Below are 20,873 nucleotides of genomic sequence, written 5' to 3' on the forward strand. Positions count from 1 at the left end.
CTCAGTCGTAGTGGGTTTGGCTTTTTTGGTTAATTCCTCTTTATTTAAGTCTTCTCTTTAAAACAAATTCTTTGTCAGACTCCGTGAACTACACAAATGGATATACTCCAAAGCAGCATCTAGATGGATAATGAAGTTAATGATGTTGTAAATATTACTTGCAGATTAGTAAATGCACTGGATTTAAATTAAAACAATGAAACAAAACCTTATTAAGAGTAACATTTGAATTACCAAGCATTATACTTCACTTAGAATCTTTACTCTAAAAGGAGTGTTTTTCAAAAACTATATCACAAAAGCAGGATATCTCTCTTTTATCAAAATTTCTGTTCTTGAACAGATAGATATTTTTAGTATTTATTCTTCAGTGTCTACTTTTGACTTAGGTATGTTTCTGTTGCCAAAATGAAAGAGGAAGATGCGTGACATCCTTATAAGTTAGAAAAACCATCTTTGACCAAAAACTAAACTCAATACAGCATTAAAACATTGCTGTATCCGGAGATCTCTTCAAAAGTCTTGAAAACATGAGAGTGACTTTGACTGTCCTTGTGTTATGCTTTGGACTTACTTGTCACTGGCTCATGGTCACGTCTGTTTTTCTGATTTCGTGATGGACTTATTGCTCTCTGTTGCTACATAAACCACCAGACTGCACCCTCAATCACATTTGGAAATGTTTCCTGAGATGTGGTTTTTGCAGTTTGGTTTTGTTTCTTTTCACTGGCAGGCAGTTCAATCCCAGCTAATCTTACCTCCTTTTTTGGGAGCTGGAATAGACTTATTGGATTCAGCTCCCCTTTTGCTCCTGGTTTGTTTATTCTATACAGCTGGCATTTATCAATGAGGAAGTACTGAACAAACCTTTGTGTAAGTCTCCAAAATAATTCTAAAGATCTTCTTTTATTTGACTCAAGTCTAATACAGATGGAAGTGGGTTATAGATGACATTTTGGCTGGATTATTTTCTCAATTTACATTGCTGTTGTAGATTTAATATTGCTTTTTTAGATGGTAGAAAAATGAAATTTTTACTTATGAATGCTTCTCAGTAGGGTATAATTTTATAAAGAAAATAGATATTGAGAATATTTAAAATAATACATTTTAAAATTCTTAATTGTATCAGTATAAGCATATTACAAAATATCTTTCAGCAGAATTTCTGTAACAGAGAAAGAAATAGAGTATATAGAGGTAATCTATTTGTCAGGCAAAGTATTAAGTGCTTGATAGAGTGAAGTATACCATATATATCAATTCAACAAATAGTTTTTGAGTGATCACTATTTGCCAGGCATTACTTGAGGCAATTGGCAAATACCAGTGTAAAAAGAAAAACAAAAAGATGGAATCCTGCCTTCATGAAGTTTATATTCTACCTGGAGTAGAGATGGGAGAAGACTAACATGAAAGCATAGCATAAAAATATAAACATTTGGTATGTTTGAAGGTAATAATTTCTGTTGAGAAGAAAAGGAAAGTACAGCAGAATTGTGGAATCCTGTTGGGAGCAAGGGTGGCCATTTTAATCAGTGTGATCAGGGTAGACCTTATTGGACAGTTGACATGTGATCCGAGGGAACAACCACTATGAAGGGCCAAATATGGGAACACTCCTGGTATGTTTAGGAATCATCAATGAGGTAGTGTGCCTTGAGTGGAGTGAATTAGGGAGAAGAGTAAAGGATGAGATAAAAAATGTAAGAGGGCAAGATGTCACAATTCATTGTGATGATGTTGGCTTTGGTTTTAAGTGAAATGGAGCAACATTGCAGCGTCTGAGATGTGGAGTATGAGATGGAAGAATTACTCTGACTGCTTTACTGACAAGTGTTTAAGGTGTTGTGTTGGTTATGTTTGTGTGTCAACTTGGCTGGGCTTTGTTGAGAGGCTGGGCAGCTGAATATAGTTATTCCCCATGGTGAGATTGGTAATTAACTCCATGGTGGAATCTATTGGAGCAGCTGAGTAGCTGCTTTGGGTATGTGGTCCACTTCCCGTATATAATAAACAGCTTTGGGAATGGTATCTAGCTTGTGGCATGTTTGAACCCTGCATGTAGTCGTGTTATTGCTCAGCAGTGATGGATATTTAAAATGATACATTTTAAAATTCTTAATTGTATCAGTACAAGCATATTATAAAATGTCTTTCATCAGAATTTCTGTAACAGAGAAAGAAATAGAGTATATAGAGTCTCTGCCGACCGTGGGACTTACAATGGACTTGAATTAATGGTCTGCCATGTGGTTTGGTAACATCGGGACTGTGCCATTTTATTTGTTGACCTTGGGCTTGTTAACCTCAGCAGCCAGTAGCTGCCTGAGTGAAGAGATGCCTTTAGCTTCAGTGGGCCCGGAGCAAGAGGCAGAGCTGAAGCCCAAGGTCGAGGGGCTTTCACCCAGCTCCTATAGCCTGGCACTTTGAACTCCGACTTCTAGCCTCTCGAACTGTGAGAATACACTCCTGTTTGTTAAGGTCATCCTGTTCGTGGTATATATCCTTGTCAGAGGTGCACTAGGTAACCAGAACAGGTGTCAAGAGTTGAACCAAGGAAGATAGTTGAGATGATGCTAGCTCAGACCAGTAAGAAGAGCATAAATAGTTGAATTCTGAATATATTTTGAAGATAAAGCCAAAATAATATTCTGATGGATTGGATATTAACATGAAAGAAAGAGATGAACCAGTATTTAGAGCTGTGAAGATACACAAAATAACCAAAGGATTATTGTAGATTGAGAACCAAAACTGAGTGTTGGAACATTACCCAAAAAAAAAAAAAAAAAACAGATATAGGTAAATAATAAGAAGACAATAAAGAAAAAATAGTGATCTGAAAACTAGGAAAGAAAAAGGTATTAACGCAGCAATAATTATCCACAGTTTGAAAAGAAACATGAATGCATTTAATATACAAAGACAAGAGAATGATTTGAAAGTATAGATCGCAGTTCTTTTGAGGAATCTTGTTGCAGATGGAAATAAAAATGGAAGTTTTCTACTGATGACTTGGGTACCTGAATTAGTTATTATGCTCCTAAGTTTTCAGTAAATTGGTCATTTCTCAAAACAAATAAAGACCAGAGACAAAATTAAAAACTCAGTAGTACCTAATTTCAAAATCTGCACTGTTCCATGTCTTCCATGAACAGAGCATCTAGGCAAGGCAGTATTTGACTTTTAGTTTATGAGGAGTCACCATATTACTTATCCTCTTTTCTAAGAGAGCCAGAGTTCCCTTGGAGTGGCAAAATGACCATCTCCAGAAAATCAATCATGAAAATCAGATGTTAGCTTTATAATTCCACTCCTCACTTCCAGCATGAGTAACTTTGTAGCATAAGTAAATTTATTCCCATTTTTAGTCAATGGGACCAAAGCTGAAGTCAGCTCTGAGTGACTCCGAGAAAGTTTCCCTTTCCTAATTAAAGGAAAAACTATGGATGGTGACGCTTTCTCCTCCTTTCTTCCTGCTCTAACAAGAAGCCATCTAACTTCCTTAAGGTAAGAGGACCATATTCTAAGGACGATGGAGTGGAAAGACATGGATCCTTGTTGCCACTGTGAGCCGATGAAACCAATTCTAGCAATTCTAGCAATTCTCAATATTTTTCTTTGGGCAAAAAAAAAAAAAACCAACAACCCAAAGTTTTAAAAACTTGTTTTTAGTTGGGTAAGAGAATCCAAAGATCCTCAATTTTCTAGAAAAATATATATATTGGTAAATATAAATACTAAATACAATACTGATACTGTTGTTGTTGTTGTTATGTGCCATCAAGTTGGACTCAACTCAAAACGACCCCTCCTTGGGTTTCCGAGGCAGTATCACTACAGAAGTAGTCTGTCCCATCTTCCTTCCGAGGTTACTGTTAGCTGCCATCAAATTGACCCCAATTCCTGGCAAACCTATGCACAATGGGATCAGACTGTTGTGATTCATAGTTTTCTTTGGCTGATTTTTGCAAGTATATCACAAGGCCTTTCTTCATACTGCGTCTTAGTCTGAAAGCTCTGCTGATAACTGTTCATTCATAGCAACACCCCGGCCTCCACTGACAGATTGCTGGTGAGTGCATTTGAGGTGAATTGTCCAAGAATCAAACCTGGATCTACCGCATACAAAAACAAACTCACTGTTGGAGAGTCGGATCTGACTCATAGTGACCGCTCCTTGGGTTTCCGAGGCAGTATCACTACAGAAGTAGATTGCCCAACTTTCCTTACCAGGAGTAGCTGGTGAGTTTGAACTGCCAACCTTCTGGTTAGCAGTCAAATGCCTTAGGTACTATGCCACCAGAGCTAGTATGCTATGGGATATAAGCTATGTAAAATATAAGCAATAACTCATGATTTCATAATGTTCTAATGAAGTTCAAAATATTAATTGTAAGTTTTTAATCAAGCTAGATAATAAACCACCATTCTTCCATTTGCAGTACCATAGTGGCTTATGTGTTGCTGTGATGCTGGAAGCTATATTACTGGTATTTCAATACCAGTATGGTCACCCATGTCGCAACATTGGAACTACTCAATTGTCTATGCCAACAAATTTGGAATACAGCTATCTGGCCAGCTGACTGGAAGACATTCATATTTGTGCCCATTCCAAAGAAAGGTGATCCAATATAATGTGAAAATTATCAAAGTTTCATTAATATCATGTTGTTGTTGTTGTTGTTGTGGGCCGTCGAGTCGGACCTGACTCATAGCAACCCCTCCTTGGGTTTCCAAGGCAGTATCACTACAGAAGTAGATTGCCCCATCTTCCTTCCAAGGAGTGGCTGGTGGGTTTGAACCGCCCGCCTTCTGGTTAGCAGTCAAGTGCCTTAGGCACTACGCTACCAGAGCTCCTCATTAATATCATATGCAAGTAAAACTTTGCTGAAAATAATTAAAAAATAGTTGCAGTGATACATAAACAGAGAACTACCAGAAGTTCAAGTCAGATTCAGAAGAGGTTGTGAAATAAAGGACATGATTTCTGATATCAGATGAATGTTGGCTGAAAGCAAAGAATACCAGAAAGATGTTTACTTGTGTTTTTTTGACTATGCAAAATCATTTGACTAGGTGGATCACAGCTAATTGTGGATAACACTTCAAAGAATGGGAATTCCAGGACACTTAATTGTGCTCATGAGGAGCCTGTACATAGACCAAGAGACAGTCATTTGAACAGAACAAGGGGATGCTGTGTACTTTAAAACAATAAGGAAAGATGTGTGTAAGAATTGTATCATTTCACCCTATTTATTTATTTATCCTGTAAACTAAGCATAATCCAAGAAGCTGGGCTTTTAAAAGAAGAACAGGGAAGCAGGATTAGAGGAGCACTCATTAACAACCTGTGATATGCAGATGACGCAACTTTGCTTGCTGAAAGAGAAGAAGATAAAAAGCACTTATTGATGAAGACCCAAACTTCAGCCTTTAGTATGGATTACACCTCAAAATAAAGAAAACAAAAATCCCCACAACAAGATCAATAAATGGAGAGAAAAGACTGAAGTTTTCAAGTATTTCATTTTACTTGGATCCACAATCAATGCTTAAGATCGGTCAAGAAACCAAACATTGATTTGCACTGGGCAAATCTGCTGCAAAAGACCTCTTTAAAGTGTTAAAAAGCAAAGATACCACTTTGAAGACTGATGTGCACCTAACCCAAGTCATGGTATTTTCAATAGCCTCATGTGCATGTGAGATCTGGATGATAAATCTAGAAGACTGAAGAAGAATTGATATATTTGTATTATAGGGAAGGTGAAGAAAACTGAATATACCATCTACTGCTGGAAGAATAAACAAATCTCCCTTGGAAGAAGTAAAGCCAGAAGCTCCCTAAGGAGTGGGGATGGTGAGACCTCTTCATCTCATGTACTTTGAACATAATGTCAGAGGGACAAATCCCTAGAGAGGGACATCTTGCTTGGTAACATAGAGGGTTAGCAAAAAAAGAGGAATCAGCTCTACAAGATGGACTGACACAGTGGCTGCACCAATGAGCTCAGACATAGTAACAATTGTGAGGATGGTGAATGGCTAGGCAGTGTTCCATTCTGTTGACTATAGGATAGTTATGAGTTAGAACTGACTTGACGACACCAAACAATAACAACAGACAATAAAACTCTGTCTCTAAATATCTGAATAATTCTTGCCTCCTGCTACATTGTTAAAATCATCCATTGCAAAAACTCTTAAACATTATTAATTTTATAAATGATTGTACTGGAAAGAAATGACAAAATAATAAACTTATAAACAAAAAATTAAAAATATTAACAAGGTAAAGCAATAATTATATAAGAAATCACAAGAACAACTGATTTTCTTAATCAAATAGAAAATGATTTCTATTACCTTACATACTGGGGAAGGATATGATGCTAGGTAAAGCAGAAGGTTAGTGAAAAAGGGAAGACCCTCAATGAGATGCATCAACACAGTGACTACAACAACAGTCTCAAGTATAGCAATGATTGTGAGGATGGTGCAGAAACAGTGTTTCATTCTGTTGCGCATAGGGTTGCTAGGAGTTGGGACTGACTCAATGGCAGCTAACAACAACAACAATATACTAGGGTTACATTAAATTTCTCTTGAACAAACAAAGAAAAGATCAACTATTAAAATATTTGTACCATAAACAAAATTCTTATGTATGCATGTTAGTTTCCTTCAAATTAATTGCAACCATAGCAAACCATGTGTGCAAAGTGGAACCGCTGCATAGGTTTTTCAAACTGTGACCTTTCCGAAACAAATCACCAGACCTCTTTTCTAATAAGATGCCTCTGGATGGGTATGAACTGTCAACGTTTCAGCTAGTCGTCAAGTCCTTAAATATTTGCATCACCTAGAAACTCCTACGTATATACCATATCTGCATTCATATTTCGAATTTATAGAACTAGACAACACTTAGACATAATCAGTCTTGGTTTTATTATCTATCACAGGAGAAATGAGAATATAATATTTAAATAATTTCAAATGTAATATAGTGTTTTGGTTACCTAGTACTGCTCTGACAAGAATATACCATAAATCGGATGGCTTTAACAAACAGGAGTTTATTCTCTTACAGATTGGGAGGCTAGAAGTCCAAGTTCAAAGTGCCAGGCTCTAGGGTGTGAGTGAATGCTGCTCAAACTTGGACTTCAGTTCTACCTCCTGCTCTCGGCCACTGAAGCTAGAGGCTTTTCTTCGCTTAGACAGTTGCTGGCTGCTGAGACTGACAAGTCCACGGCTGACAAGTAAAAAGGCACAGTCCTGATGTTACCAAACCACATGGCAGGCAATTAGTTCAAGTCCATTGAAAGTCCCAAGGTTGGCAGAGCATGGCAGGGTGCTGAACAACAAACAACATGGATACATGCAGGGTCCAAGCATGCCATATGCTAGAGACCATTCCCAAAGCCGTTTCTTATATATAGGAAACAGACCACATACGCAAAACAACTACTCAGCTGCTCCAAAAGATTCCACCATGGAGTTAATTACCAATCTCACCATGGGGACTAACTACATTCAGTTGCCCAGGCACTCAACCAGGCCCAGCCAAGCTGACACATAAACTTAACTACCACATACAGTTTTATTTTAAAGCAATGTAATATCTAAATATTGTACGAAATGTTGTCGTTTGCCATCAAGTAGATTTTTGACTCATAGTGATCCCATGTAACAGAGTAGAGCTGCGCCATAGGGTTTTCTAGGCAGTGATCTGTGCAGAAGCAAGTCACCAGGTCTGTCTCCCGCAGACTGCTGGTGTGTTTAAATTCCCACTTAGCAGCTGAATGCTTGACCACGTCACCACCAGAGCTCCTTATGTGAAATGCAGCAATAAAGAAAGAAGAAAATAGGGTGCTTTTGTAATACACCCACTCAGTTAATTCCTTTCAATAATTTGTATATTTCCTTTTCATTAACATTTTGAGCACCACTTATACAATTTTTGTCTTCTTGTTTTATGTTTTCTATCGTGAGCATTTCCTCATATCACTAACTTTTTTTTTTTTTTGGTTAAGCTGCATACTATTGCATCAAACAGATATATTATAATTCATTTAACCATTCCCCGACTGTTAGCTAATTCTACAAAACAAAGCCAGTACTCATTTGATTGCAACCATCAGAAAAAGAGGAAAAAATAATTTCTTGGTTGACACAACTAAATAAAATGCAAAATGCAGTTCTTTGTGATCCTGCAACTTATGTAAAATATTATATTTCATCATTTATAACATATTAAAATTCAATTGAGGAAAACAAACAAGCCTGATATCTAAACTCTCATTTTGATCAAGAGAGTCAGGGAATCAGCACAAAACGATCACTGGTCCAAATCCAGTGACATATCCTGCAGAGCGGGCATAGCAATACCTCCCGCCCTGGCACTGGACTGTTTCATGCCACTACTGTGCTTTCTGTGAAGCTCTCCTGATCCTTGTACTAAAGGGTGACCTCTGATCTCCTGTCTTGGGATGAAGGTGTTCCTTTTTTGAAATGCTCATTTTTATTGCTCAGGATCTCAGATTATGGCTTTGGAAGCCCATAAATTATCTGAGGGGTGGGTGGCGCTATCCCAGGTCTGATTAACCAATTTTGGGATTATTCAGGAAAAACACCTCTTTTATCAGGCTTTTGATTTATTTGCTTGAGGTTCAATTTCAAAGGCTTATAAACAAAGTCAAAAATCTGTGGAGAAACATAGATTATGCACCAATACCCTGGCTTAAGGCTTTTCATCTCTTGTGAGAAATTATCTTTGTTGCTCCCTGTATCTCCCTCACCATCAATTACTGGTTTAGTCCTATTCCTCAAGGCATTTTAAATCAATAGCCAGAGGTGACAAAGTATAATCGTTTAATTCTTGACCAAAGGCTGTGGTTCCAGTGGACAATACAAAAGAATGGGAGTAATAATCACTATCCCTGTCTAACTGAGAAAATATGGGAGGTCCAGATTACCTCCCGTGTCTCCATACTACTTCTAGGTTTATTTCCACCCTTTATGCTATTGTTGAACGTACTTTAGTAAAGCAGAAAATTAAGCTATTCTAAGCTTGTGAACCTCCATATGCTTTAGCTGTCATTCTATTCGGGCTTCTGCTTTCGTTAAGAAAGAGCTTTCCTTAACAAAATGGTTATCCCTTTCCTATGCTTCTGGACAGGCTAGTTTCAATGCAATGGAAGTAATACTTTGAGGATAGACATAGAAAACAGCTTATAAAACACATATTTTTCTCTATGTCCAGATATAATATTTCATATTTGAGCACCAAAGTTGAACAAGATATATAATTCAATCAACTGCTTATTATCTGTATAAAAATGGACCACCTTCCTAGCCACCAAAGAAATCTCCTTATTTCTCTCTAGCCAATTCTACATTTTGAAGTTTGACCCTTACATTACCCTTCTTGTGTTCTGCTCCCTATGCTTTCGGTCCGTCTTTTACTTTAGCCATTGCTTTAGCAATTGCTCTGCGCAGGAGTAAGATCATAACACCTCACATGCATGGCATCCCATGTCTATAGTTTTTGACATATGTCACCTTGGTAAAAAGCATCTTGAAATCTTGCTTATGCAACTTGGAAATACAAGGGAATTAACAAGGGACCTTATTTTTTGTCTTAGGCAGATAATTCTTACCATTATATTGCAAAACTTCTCAGAAGGCCCTGGTAGAATTTAGCCCTCATTGCCCATCTTGATGATCGTGTCAAGAAACTACCCTCATGTTGATTTTCCCTGTTTCTTGGCTTAATCCTCCTATTTCCAGATCATGTTTCTGTGGATCACTGTCCAAAATTAGCTATCTACCCATAAGCTATTCTTTCTGTAAGAAACCTCAGATAAAGGCACCTCCACTAAAATATACAATCATTGTTTAATTTGGAATCTTGCTAGCAGTTGATAAGCCCCAGGACCCTTCAGGCATAGCCTGAAGGTTCACGGCCTCAAATAATGCCACGGGATTCTAGCTGCATATCTCAGCTCTGCTTTCATATCTAAGTCGTTTCTTTCGGACCGTCATAGTAGTTCATATCTAATTCCTTTAAGTGGGCCTCATTAAAAAGAAAATGCATGCTCTTTTCCCAAGAGTGTCACCAAAAATCCCAATATTGTATCCAGATAAACTGGCTTACATCACATCACAGGCTCAATTAGTCACTAGCCAGGATACGGAAGGGTCTGATCCTGGAGGTATTGAAAGAGGAGGAAGGAGAAGTGTAGTTTCCCAAATAAAATTAGTTTAATATTCCAAAAATAACAACAGATATACAATTTGGATTGTTTGTTTATATCTTCTTCTCTCTCCCATGAGCATGCATTTTCTTTCTGTTCTTCTGGCAGTATAGATATTGTATATAATTGTATTACTATGCAATAAATTTGCTTACTTGTTTATTATACTTGACCTGCAAAGGACTAAAGGAGTGTTTTTTAAAAGGAATAAATATTTTAAAATATTTTAAAAGATAAAATATTTTAAAGGAAAAATAAAACTAAAGTGGCAAGTTGTGATGAAAATAAGAGTTAAAATAGAGGATCTACATACATTTGATTCCAAGCTTTTTATTGGCTACTATGAGGAGGAAATGCTGTTAGTGAGGGAATTTTGTGGTTTTCTTAATACCAAAATAAAATGATTTCTCACAAAGAGAAAGTATTCTTCTTATCAAGACCAGGTTTTCTTCCAGTGGACCTACCAAGAAACTCTGTACTATTAACAGCATACTCATTCAGCTACTTTTTAGTAAATACACTAATGTGCTTCATTGACTAGGCCTTCTAAATGCCCTCCGTAAGAGCTCAGGGCATTGCACTAAAATATAATTTTAAATAAACAGTTCTCTGAATGCCAAATACTGTGTTCAGGGTCTGTGGTTCTCTAAGAACATGGTTTAACTTGGGAATAAAATGTAGAATATGGACTAGGTTTCTCTTAGGTATGGTACTGTAGACATTAGTGTCCAGTAGCCCTTCACTGAAACAATTCAACACAAAAGCTCCAGGGTCATGCAAATTCAGAAAACACTGGGTACCCTGTTGGAAAATAAAAATTCATATTAATATATTAAATATTTGAAAGCAATTTGCAGTAAAGCAACATTTTTAACCCCTCATTTTATTCAAGAAATACTCAGTATCTATTTTGTTCCACAATATTATTCTACAATCAGGAATATGATGTTAGTTTGTCCAAATAAAGTTCATATTCTCATAAAGCCAACAGTGTAGTGGAAGAGATGGATGTCAAAGATCTCATTTCGATATAGTTAACAACTGATGTAAGTCCTCTAGAGGTGATTCAGCACTTGGTGTTGACCAGAAATATTCTAAATGTTTTATATATAGTAATCGATTTAACCCATCCCACAACAGAATGCTCCCAATTGCTAGCTCCTATTCACAGAGGAAAAATCTAAGGCACAGGAAACAGACATGCAACTAACAAATGATAACACTGCTGCTCCAAAACATAGGAAGTCAACTCCAGAATCTGAAATTTTGTCCCTTGAGCATGGAAAATGGTATTATAGAAACAAATGAAGAAGAGACCAACTGATGCATATTTGCAAATAATATGGAAAATATGAGAATGATATGGAAATATATTGCTGTTATTAGTTGCCATAAAATTGATTCTGACCCACAGTAACCCCATGTACAACAAAACACTACCCAGTCCTGAGTCATCTTCACAAATGTTGTTACACTTGAGTTCATTGTTGCTTGTTGTAGCTACTGTGTCTATCTATTTCATTGAGGGTCTTCCTCTTTTTCACTGACCCTCTACTTTAGCAAGCATGATCTCCTTCTTTAGGGAATGATCCCTCTTGATAGCATGGTCAAAGTATGAGAGATGGAGTGGAAATAGAAATATAGATAGGTCAAATATAGATTAGTCATAGTAAATCACTCCTAGCTGAATGACCTTTGGCCAGACAGTTAACATCTGCCAGACAGAAACTGTCAGATTCCCCAGTTTCACTCACTGTAGCTAAATCCCATGGATGAGTTTTAGATGAAGCAGCCCACTCTGTTCTACCACTTCTGCAAAGAGGTGCTACCTCTGACATAATTATAAAATTCTCACAGGTGCATGCTCATACTACATAAAAGTAACCAGGACCAGTCTCCTTACTCTCCCTCTGATCTGGAAGTCAGAGTACCCCCTTGCTGGAATCCCCTTGATGGAGCTTTTCCAATTCCTGAGTGAGTAGTAAACTTTTGAATTGTTTATGATCACAAGCTCCTGTGTTTTGACATTTCAGAATTTGAAAAAGAGAAGACAGACTTGGTAACAGCCTGAGCCACACACAGTATCATATAATGAAAAAATTAACTATTGGCTGCAATAAAATTAATCAGAAATATTTTAAATAATATTAACTTACAAAGATAAATTGTGTTCTAGGATACCAATTATTAATAGGATGCCATTCAACATAGAAAAACAAAATGAATCTGCCAAATAAAAACCTACAGAATATATAGGAATTACCTGTAAACAATTTATAACACCTTTATAAGGCAAGTCTTAACATAAGACTTAAATGAATGGAGAAAAGTGCCAGATTCCTGGAAGAGAGGACTAAACATTGTAAAGATGTTAATGCTTCTCAATTGTACCGTAAATTCAAAATAATTCCAATAAAAACTCAAGCAGGATGTTTGGAGAAACATAAGACAATTCTAATAAAAGTTTTTATTAAAAAAATGAAAGTTCAAGAATGGCTAAAACTATTTTTAAAGAAGAAAAACAGAAAGGAAGACTCATACTATGAGATATTCACCAGTGCTACAGAGCCATAGTCCTGGACACATTCCAGTACTGACAAAGGAGCAGAAATATATGCCAACACAATCACATACAAGAACACTGGGCAAAAGTACACAAAGCTAAATTTTATGTAAAGCAAAGACATGAATGTGTATGGTAAATATAAAGCCCAAACAAAAGATTGAGGAAAAATATTAATAATTTAAGGTGAATTTCACTATATCAAAATTAAGTTTTTTTATTGTTAAAGAAAACTCATTCTAGACTAGGAGTATATATTTTTAGTGCTTAAAATTAAAAAAAAAATAAAAATAAAAATAATATCTAAAAGGAAAGAAACTAAAAATCAGTAGAATACACATCAGATATCTAAGTGAAAACAAGCAAAAAGTATACATAGGCAACACACAGCAAGGGTGAAATGGTGCTATATCATATTATTCGGTTATAAATTTAAATTGCAATAATACCAAAATTGCATAAGAATAAAATGAAAATTAAGAAAAATGCTAAATTTTTGTAAATATATATGAAACTTGAACTTTTTGTAAATATATATGAAACTTGAAAGAACTCTTGTGCAGTTGTTCACTACTTGTAGAAGTTTGGATAACTGCAGACATCTGATAGTATTTAGAGAAATTAAATAATCTGTGTTTTTATTGATATACTTATGAACCAGTGATTTCATCCCTTTTTATATACTCCTTTTTACATCTTCTCTAGTCCATACTGGAGTGTTGCTTATGGAAGAAGAGACTTGAAGGTAACCAAGATATTCAACTACAGCAACTGGATATTAAAACAGAAATGAATGCACAATGGTATTAGGCATTTAGGAGCAATGAAGTTGTCATACATAAACCAACCCAGATATATTGGGAGAACTTTTGAGCAGGAAAAATTAGGGAAACAAACCAAGCACAATCTCATTTATTTAAATTAAAATAGATACATACTTTTTGTTTTATAAAAATGTGCTTATCCAAAAACATATATTAAAACAGGGTAGTATATCTTTCAGTGGCAAAAAGGGCAATAGAAGTGAGAATTATGGCTGCAAAAGATCTAACTCATAGTGATCCCTCCTTGCGTTTTTGAGGTGGTATCACTAAGAAAATAGATTGCTCAACCTTCCTTCTGAGGAGTGGCTGGTAGGTTTGAACCACCAGCCTTCTGGTTATGAGTCAAATGCCTGAGGCACTATGCCACGAGAGCTCCCAAAAATAATATAGCATATAATAAAATAAAACAAGAATGTGTCTTTGTGAACTTTACAAGTGGCAACTATTTTGGATTTTAAAGTGACAGCATTTTCATTCGATTCCAAGGACCTAAGAATAGGCTCTGTTTCCCAAGGATGGCAGGTATGTATGAGAGGCTGACAACAGGAAAGGAGAAAGGTAATGAGTGTATAAGTGCTGTCAACTACTGAATAGAGGAGCACAGCACAGCACTCTGCTTACGTAGATAGTATACAAACAAAACAGAGAAAACCAAAATCGTAGGCAAGTCACTCCAACATACAATCACCAATTAAATATAAACACAAAAACGTCACAATGCCTCAGAGGCAACAGAGCATCACGGTCCACACAAAGAAGCAAGACAAAGCAAGAGAAACAAGGGACCAGGATACAGACCCAAAACACACCCCTGAGGAAGACGCAGCAGTGGAACTCCCTGATAAGGAATTCAGAAGAATTATATTTAGGTACCTTCAAAGAATTCAGAGGCACATCAAGGACAACATGGACAAAATTGAGGAAAACACAGAGAAAACCATAGAAAAATTTTGAAAAACAATACAAGAACAAAATGACAAAATAAATGAAAAATTAAAAATGATACAAAAATTTACACACAGAAATCCAGATTAATACTAAATTTTCAGAAATAGATAAGACAATGAATGGGCAAAAGAGTAGAATTGAACCAATGGAAGACAGAAATAGTGATATTGAAGGCAAATACCTCAACACTTCTTTGGAGAGGGATCAATCAGAAAAAAAGATCAAAACAAAATGAAGAAAGCCTAAGGTTCATGTGGGATACCATCACAAGGCATAACCTACATGTAATTGGAATTCCAGAACAGGAAGAGACAAATAAAACCACAGAAAAAATTGTCAAAGATTTGTTGGGAGAGAATTTTCCTGGTATGATGAAAGATGAGAATCTATCCACTCAAGAAGTCCAACGAACCCCAAACAGGATAGACCCCAAAAGAAAATCACCCAGACGTATCATCATCAAACACACCAAAACCAGAAACAAAGAAAGAATCTTGAAAGCAGTATGGGAAAAATAAAAAGTTACCTACAAGGGGCAACGAATAAGCCTAAGCTTGGATTTCTCAGCAGAAACCATGCAGGTGAGAAGACAATGGGTTGCTATATACAAAACCCTGAAAGAGAAAATTTTCCAACCAAGAATTAAATACCTGGCAAAGTTGTTCCTCAAATGTGATGTGAAATTCGAATATTTCTAGGTAAGCAGAAATTAAGGAAATTTGTTAAAACCAGATCAACCTTATAAGAGATGCTAAAGGGAGTCCTTTGACAGAGAAGCAACAATAGCCAGCAACAACAGGCCATTGACACACATGATGACATAACCCAGAAACCAACCCAGGTATGGATGTATCCAAAGTAAATAAGCCTACATGATTGTAAACAGAACCAGAGATGTCATTTGACAAATGAAGACAACAGCAAACCAAAAAGTGGGAAAAGACTGCGTAGTTACAGAACTTCTAGATGGTAAGGAAGTCAAGACAACTACAAGATAGAATGTACTGTTCTAAATTTGGGAAGAAAACGATAAATCACAGGGTAACCCCAAAGAAAAATGATAAACCTTCACATCAAAATAAAAAAGAGGACCAGAACAAATATTTAGCAAATACTAAAACAATAGCAATGAAGGAAGTGATAACATGATTCATAAACGAAATTAGCTCAGCATAGAAAATTATATGGAACAAATTATATGGAACAAAGAAATCGACACCATAAAAAAGCAAAACTGACAACAACAAATTCATGTTTCCTGATAATTATATATCTGGCAAGGGACTTATCTCTAAGATTTAGGGAAAACTCCAACACCTTAACAGCAAAAGAATTAACAATCCAATTGAAAAATGTGCAGAAGACATGAGTAGACACTTCACCAAGGAGGATTTTCAGGTGGCCAGCTAATACAAGTGACCCAAGGAGGGGTTGCTATGAGTTGGGGCCTACTTGATGGCACATAACAACATAACAACAAGAAGTTAATACATGAAGAGATGTTCATGATCATTGGCCATCAGAGAGATGCAAGTCAAAACAATAATGAGACACCATCCCACTCCAGCACTGATGGCACTGATGGCAAGGTTCAATGAGACAGAAAATAACAAAAGCTGGTGGGGATGTGGAGAGATTGGGACTCTCATACACTGCTGCTGGGACTGTGAAGTGATACAACCACTGTGGAAAGCAGTATGGCAATTCTTTGTTGTTGTTATGTGCCGTCAAGTCAGACCTGACTCATAGCGACCCCTCCTTGGGTTTCCGAGGCAGTATCAATCACCATGGAAGTAGATGGCCCAACCTCCCTTCCAAGGAGTGGCTGCTGGGTTTGAACCTCCAGCCTTCTGGTTAACAGTCAAATGCCTTAGGCACTGGAATCGGAGATACCATTTGACCCAGCAATCCCATTACTAGGTATATCCTAGAGAGGTGAGAGTCAGGACAGGAACAGATATATGCACACCCATGTTCTTCACAGCACTATTTACAATAGCAAAAATATAGAAACAACCTACATGCCAGTCATTGGAACAGTGGAAGACCAAACTATGGTACATACACACAATGGAATGCTACACACCACTGAAGAATAATGGAGTCTGCAAAACACTGCGTAATATGGATGAACTTGAAGGACATTATGCTGAGTGAAATAAGTCAATCATAGAAGATCAAATATGGGATTAGTTTGTTGCTGTAGAGGGTCAAGGAAAGGTTTATATATGGAGGGAAACTTTCTTTGTTGCCAGGGGTGGGAGGAAAGGGGAGGGAACACTGCAGGAAAAAAAAAAAAAATCATTGACCTATATCACTTTAGTATTTCACTGTACATAAATTATAGTTCAATAAAATGCATTAAAAAAAAAAAAAAAAGAATGTGTCTTTGCCCTGGTTATTATTGCTGTGTAGTAAATCCCCCAAATTTACTGGTAGAAAATAATGGTATTTAGTATCCTCAAAGATCTGTGAGTTAGGAATTGGGACAGAAAATGATGTCTGAGACCTCAGCTTCAAGATTCAAATGGTTGGGGACATGAACAGATGCAGTTTAATGATCTACTTATAAGATGGCAATCTTTACTGACATATTTGGAATCTAAATTGGAATGATTTGAAAACTGGTCCAATTAGGGCTGGTCACTAGACCACTTACACCTAGCCATTTTATGTGACTGTGGGGTCTCATAGCATGATGGCTGGCTTTTGAGAAGGAGTTTCCCAAGTTGTGCCTCCAGTGTGAGGTGCTGCAAGAAGAACAAGTGGAGATCACTTGATCTTTTTAATAGCCTAACCATAGAAGTCACATAGTATCAAATTTACCACACTCTATTGGTCAGAGCACTCATAACCCTATCCTAATATAACAAGATAGAAATATTGACACTACCTATCAACAGGAATCTTGGAAGGAATGTTGGGCAATCCTACTTCCGTAGTGATAACTGCCTCGGAAACCCAAGGAGGGGTCGCTATGAGTCGGGGCCGACTCGATGGCAAATAACAACAACAATAACAACATCAACAGGAATAGTAGTAAGAGAAGCAAGTGAGGTTGGAGACATCTTTGGGAAATTCGATCTACCACAGTTATGCAGAAATAGATAAGGATAACCTTCTATGAACTAAGATATGAAATTAAATCAATTTAGCCCCACAAGTCACAAGAAAGGAAAATTGAAAAGAAAAGGAAAGAAAGAAATGTGACTTATATAGCAGAGTAGAGTAAGGTCAGGGAAAACTTCAGCTCTTGAAAGAGATCTGAAGTTTGAGTAGTAATTATATGGAAAAGAGAGGGAAGAATACAGTAGGTAGAGGGAAAAAATGCACCGAGGCCTTATAGTACTAGGGAGTCATGGTCTTGGCATACTCTAGGAAGTGTAACAAGGCCAATATGACTGATGGGGTACTGGAAGAGAGAGAAAGTTGAGAGGTAGGGATAGCCCAAATAATTTAAGTTACATGAAGAATGTTGCTTCTCATTCTGAGAGGAAAAGAGAGCGATGGAGGATTTTTAAAAAGTGACTGAGGGTACATTTTGAAGATTTGTCTTTCTGTGGTGTGGCAAATGAATAGGAGGAAAAAAGAGTGAGTACAGGAAGACTAATACATAGGCTATGAAAGTAATTAGTGGGAGAAATAAAGGTTTCTTGAGAGAAAGTGGACATAGCAGAGACGGACAGTTCTGTACCTGTTTAGGCAGTAATCAGTGGAAATCCCTTTGAATTGGTTGGGGGGAAGAGAAAGTAAAAATCATTAAGGAAAGCTTCTAAAGTAAGAAACTGGATAGCCCTGACTTTGTGGGAGGTTTGGAGGGTATTAAGCTGGTTGGAAGGGGTCCCTGGGTGGCACAAACAGTTAAGTGCTTGATTACTACCTCAAAGTTTACCAGTTCCAATCCACACAGAGGTGCCTGGGGGAAGGTATTTCTGACTGTCTGCTTCTGAAAGGTCACAGACTTGAAAGCCCTACTCATAGTAGACTTGAAAGTGGAGTTCTACTTGATACACACAAAGTCACTGTGAGTTGGAATTGACTCCATGGCAATGAACAAAAACAAGCTGGTTACAGGCTGGGTTATAAATTCAGGCTTCATTGTGGATTTTGAATATCTAGAGTTAGGAGTAGAGGTCTTAAATTTAGATTTTAAAAAAGAAAATCCAGGAAAAACTACTTATGAAGAATAAAAAAATTCAATTAAGTCTATGTTTCCTAAATATAGTTGATTATAGAATCCTCTTTTATTTGTTACTTATTAAAACAACATTGAATAATTAAAAAGGAACAAATATTTTAAAACACTCTCTTAGGTAAATGAATACATACAAATCCTTCAGAAAAGTTGTCATATATATTTTCTCTTGGTTCATCCTTTAAAAGTTCTGGAAAGGCAATAATTCTGATATTGAAAAACATGAGATACATGAAATACAGTTAACTCCACAGTGGTTGGTAAATTTGTTCATAATTTTAACAAACCTGTCAAGCTAAGAGAAAATGTGACATCGTCTTGAAAAAATTGAAGTACCTGATATTAATCATTTCAATAATTAAAATTTATTGAGCCTTTTTATGTGTTTAGCACTTTACATGAATTAACTCATTATACATTCATTACAATTCAGTGAATTTAGTTTGCTTTAAATATTAAGAAATGGTCTCAAAGAAGTTATATATTCTTTACTACCTGTAAGTGCAAAAGTCAGGTTATAAACTTACATGACTCTTGTCTGTACCAGGACAACTCAAAATCTTTATGAAAGGAAGACAAGAAAGTATCCATAGGAAACACCTACCTAGTATTTTATGTTGCTCTTCCAGAAAGGTTGGGCAATCTACTTCTGTAGTGATACTGCCTTGGCAACCCAAAGAGGGGTCACTATGAGTCGGGTCTGACTCCACGGCACATAACAACAACAACAACTTCCAGAAAATGAGGCATGTGTAATGAAATTAGAAAATTGCAAAAGTATCACTTTGGACTTGACATCTGAAATTAATCAAGTAGAGTATTTCAGAATGATTTACCTCTATCTCATCTGTAATGAGGTGAGGACGGTTGACAAATTGTGAATTATTTGGATATGACACTATGAATAAAACCTGAGTGAAAAATATCTGGAAATGAGAACTGGATTATACTTCTTAATGAATTTTTGGCAGAATTAGAGCCTCTCATTTGTTAGCCATGAATGTTAAGATTAGATAGAATATCATCATGCATTAGAATGCCTTGTTTTAGCATTTTTCTTTGAAAGGATTTTGAAAGGTCTTCCATCTTAGCAAGTGAGAGCATGTATCTTTTAAAATAATGTTCCATAGTGGATTTAAAATAATTTTTCATTATTTTTGACTGCAAAGACTTTTTTAAACTGCTATTTTATAATGTGTACAGATAGATTTTTGTTGTATATACTGAAAAATAAAATTTAAATGCTCAATATATAGATATTGGGGATAAAACAATGGATAGGTTTCATGTATGTGAGCCTTTTTTGAGGTCATAGAAGAAAATATATTTAATTTCTTTGATTAACTGACAGACGTAGTGGCAAAAAAGTTCAAGTTATTTAACTTTCTGATTGGAAATGGTCCCTGGGGGGAAAAAAAAAAACATAACTATTTGTGTCTTGATTGCCTCCAGCACATATTTCTTTGATCTGTACACTATTAGTCAACTCCTTAGCCCCAGGGACCTCAAACTGTCTTACACTCTACCTGAAAGAACAAAGAACTCTGCGAAGCCCTGATTTAATGGCAACCCATTAGATAACTATTCCAGACTTGAACTTCTTGTGAGCCTAATAGCACAATTATAAATAAAAAACAAAGAAAGAAATGTGAATATGCTTTCCTCCCTATTTCTTCTACATGATATGTATTATTCTATATACAATATTCATCTCCTATGAGGTTTACGAGGCGCTGTAGTGGCGTAGTGCCTAAGGCATTTGACTGCTAACCAGAGGGCTGGTAGTTCAAACCCACCAGCCACTCCTCGGAAGGAAGGTTGGGCAATCTACTTCCATAACGATACCTCCTCAGAAACCCAAGGAGGAGTCACTATGAGTCAGCTCCAACTCAACGGCAGTTTTTTTTTTTTTTTTTACATGAGGTTTACATGTGAAGATAGAGTCTGACTATTCATTTACTTGAATCGCTTAGGCAGGCATTTCTCCCCTTGAATGATCAAGCAACAACCGGGTCCACCCAAAGACAAAAACAAACAAACAAACAAACAAACAGTGGAGAGTGTTTGGTTTA

This window comes from Orycteropus afer, unplaced genomic scaffold, assembly GCF_000298275.1.
Source record: "Orycteropus afer afer isolate SDZICR_OR568_19922 unplaced genomic scaffold, OryAfe1.0 scaffold00007, whole genome shotgun sequence".
NCBI classification, from domain to species: Eukaryota; Metazoa; Chordata; class Mammalia; order Tubulidentata; family Orycteropodidae; genus Orycteropus; species Orycteropus afer.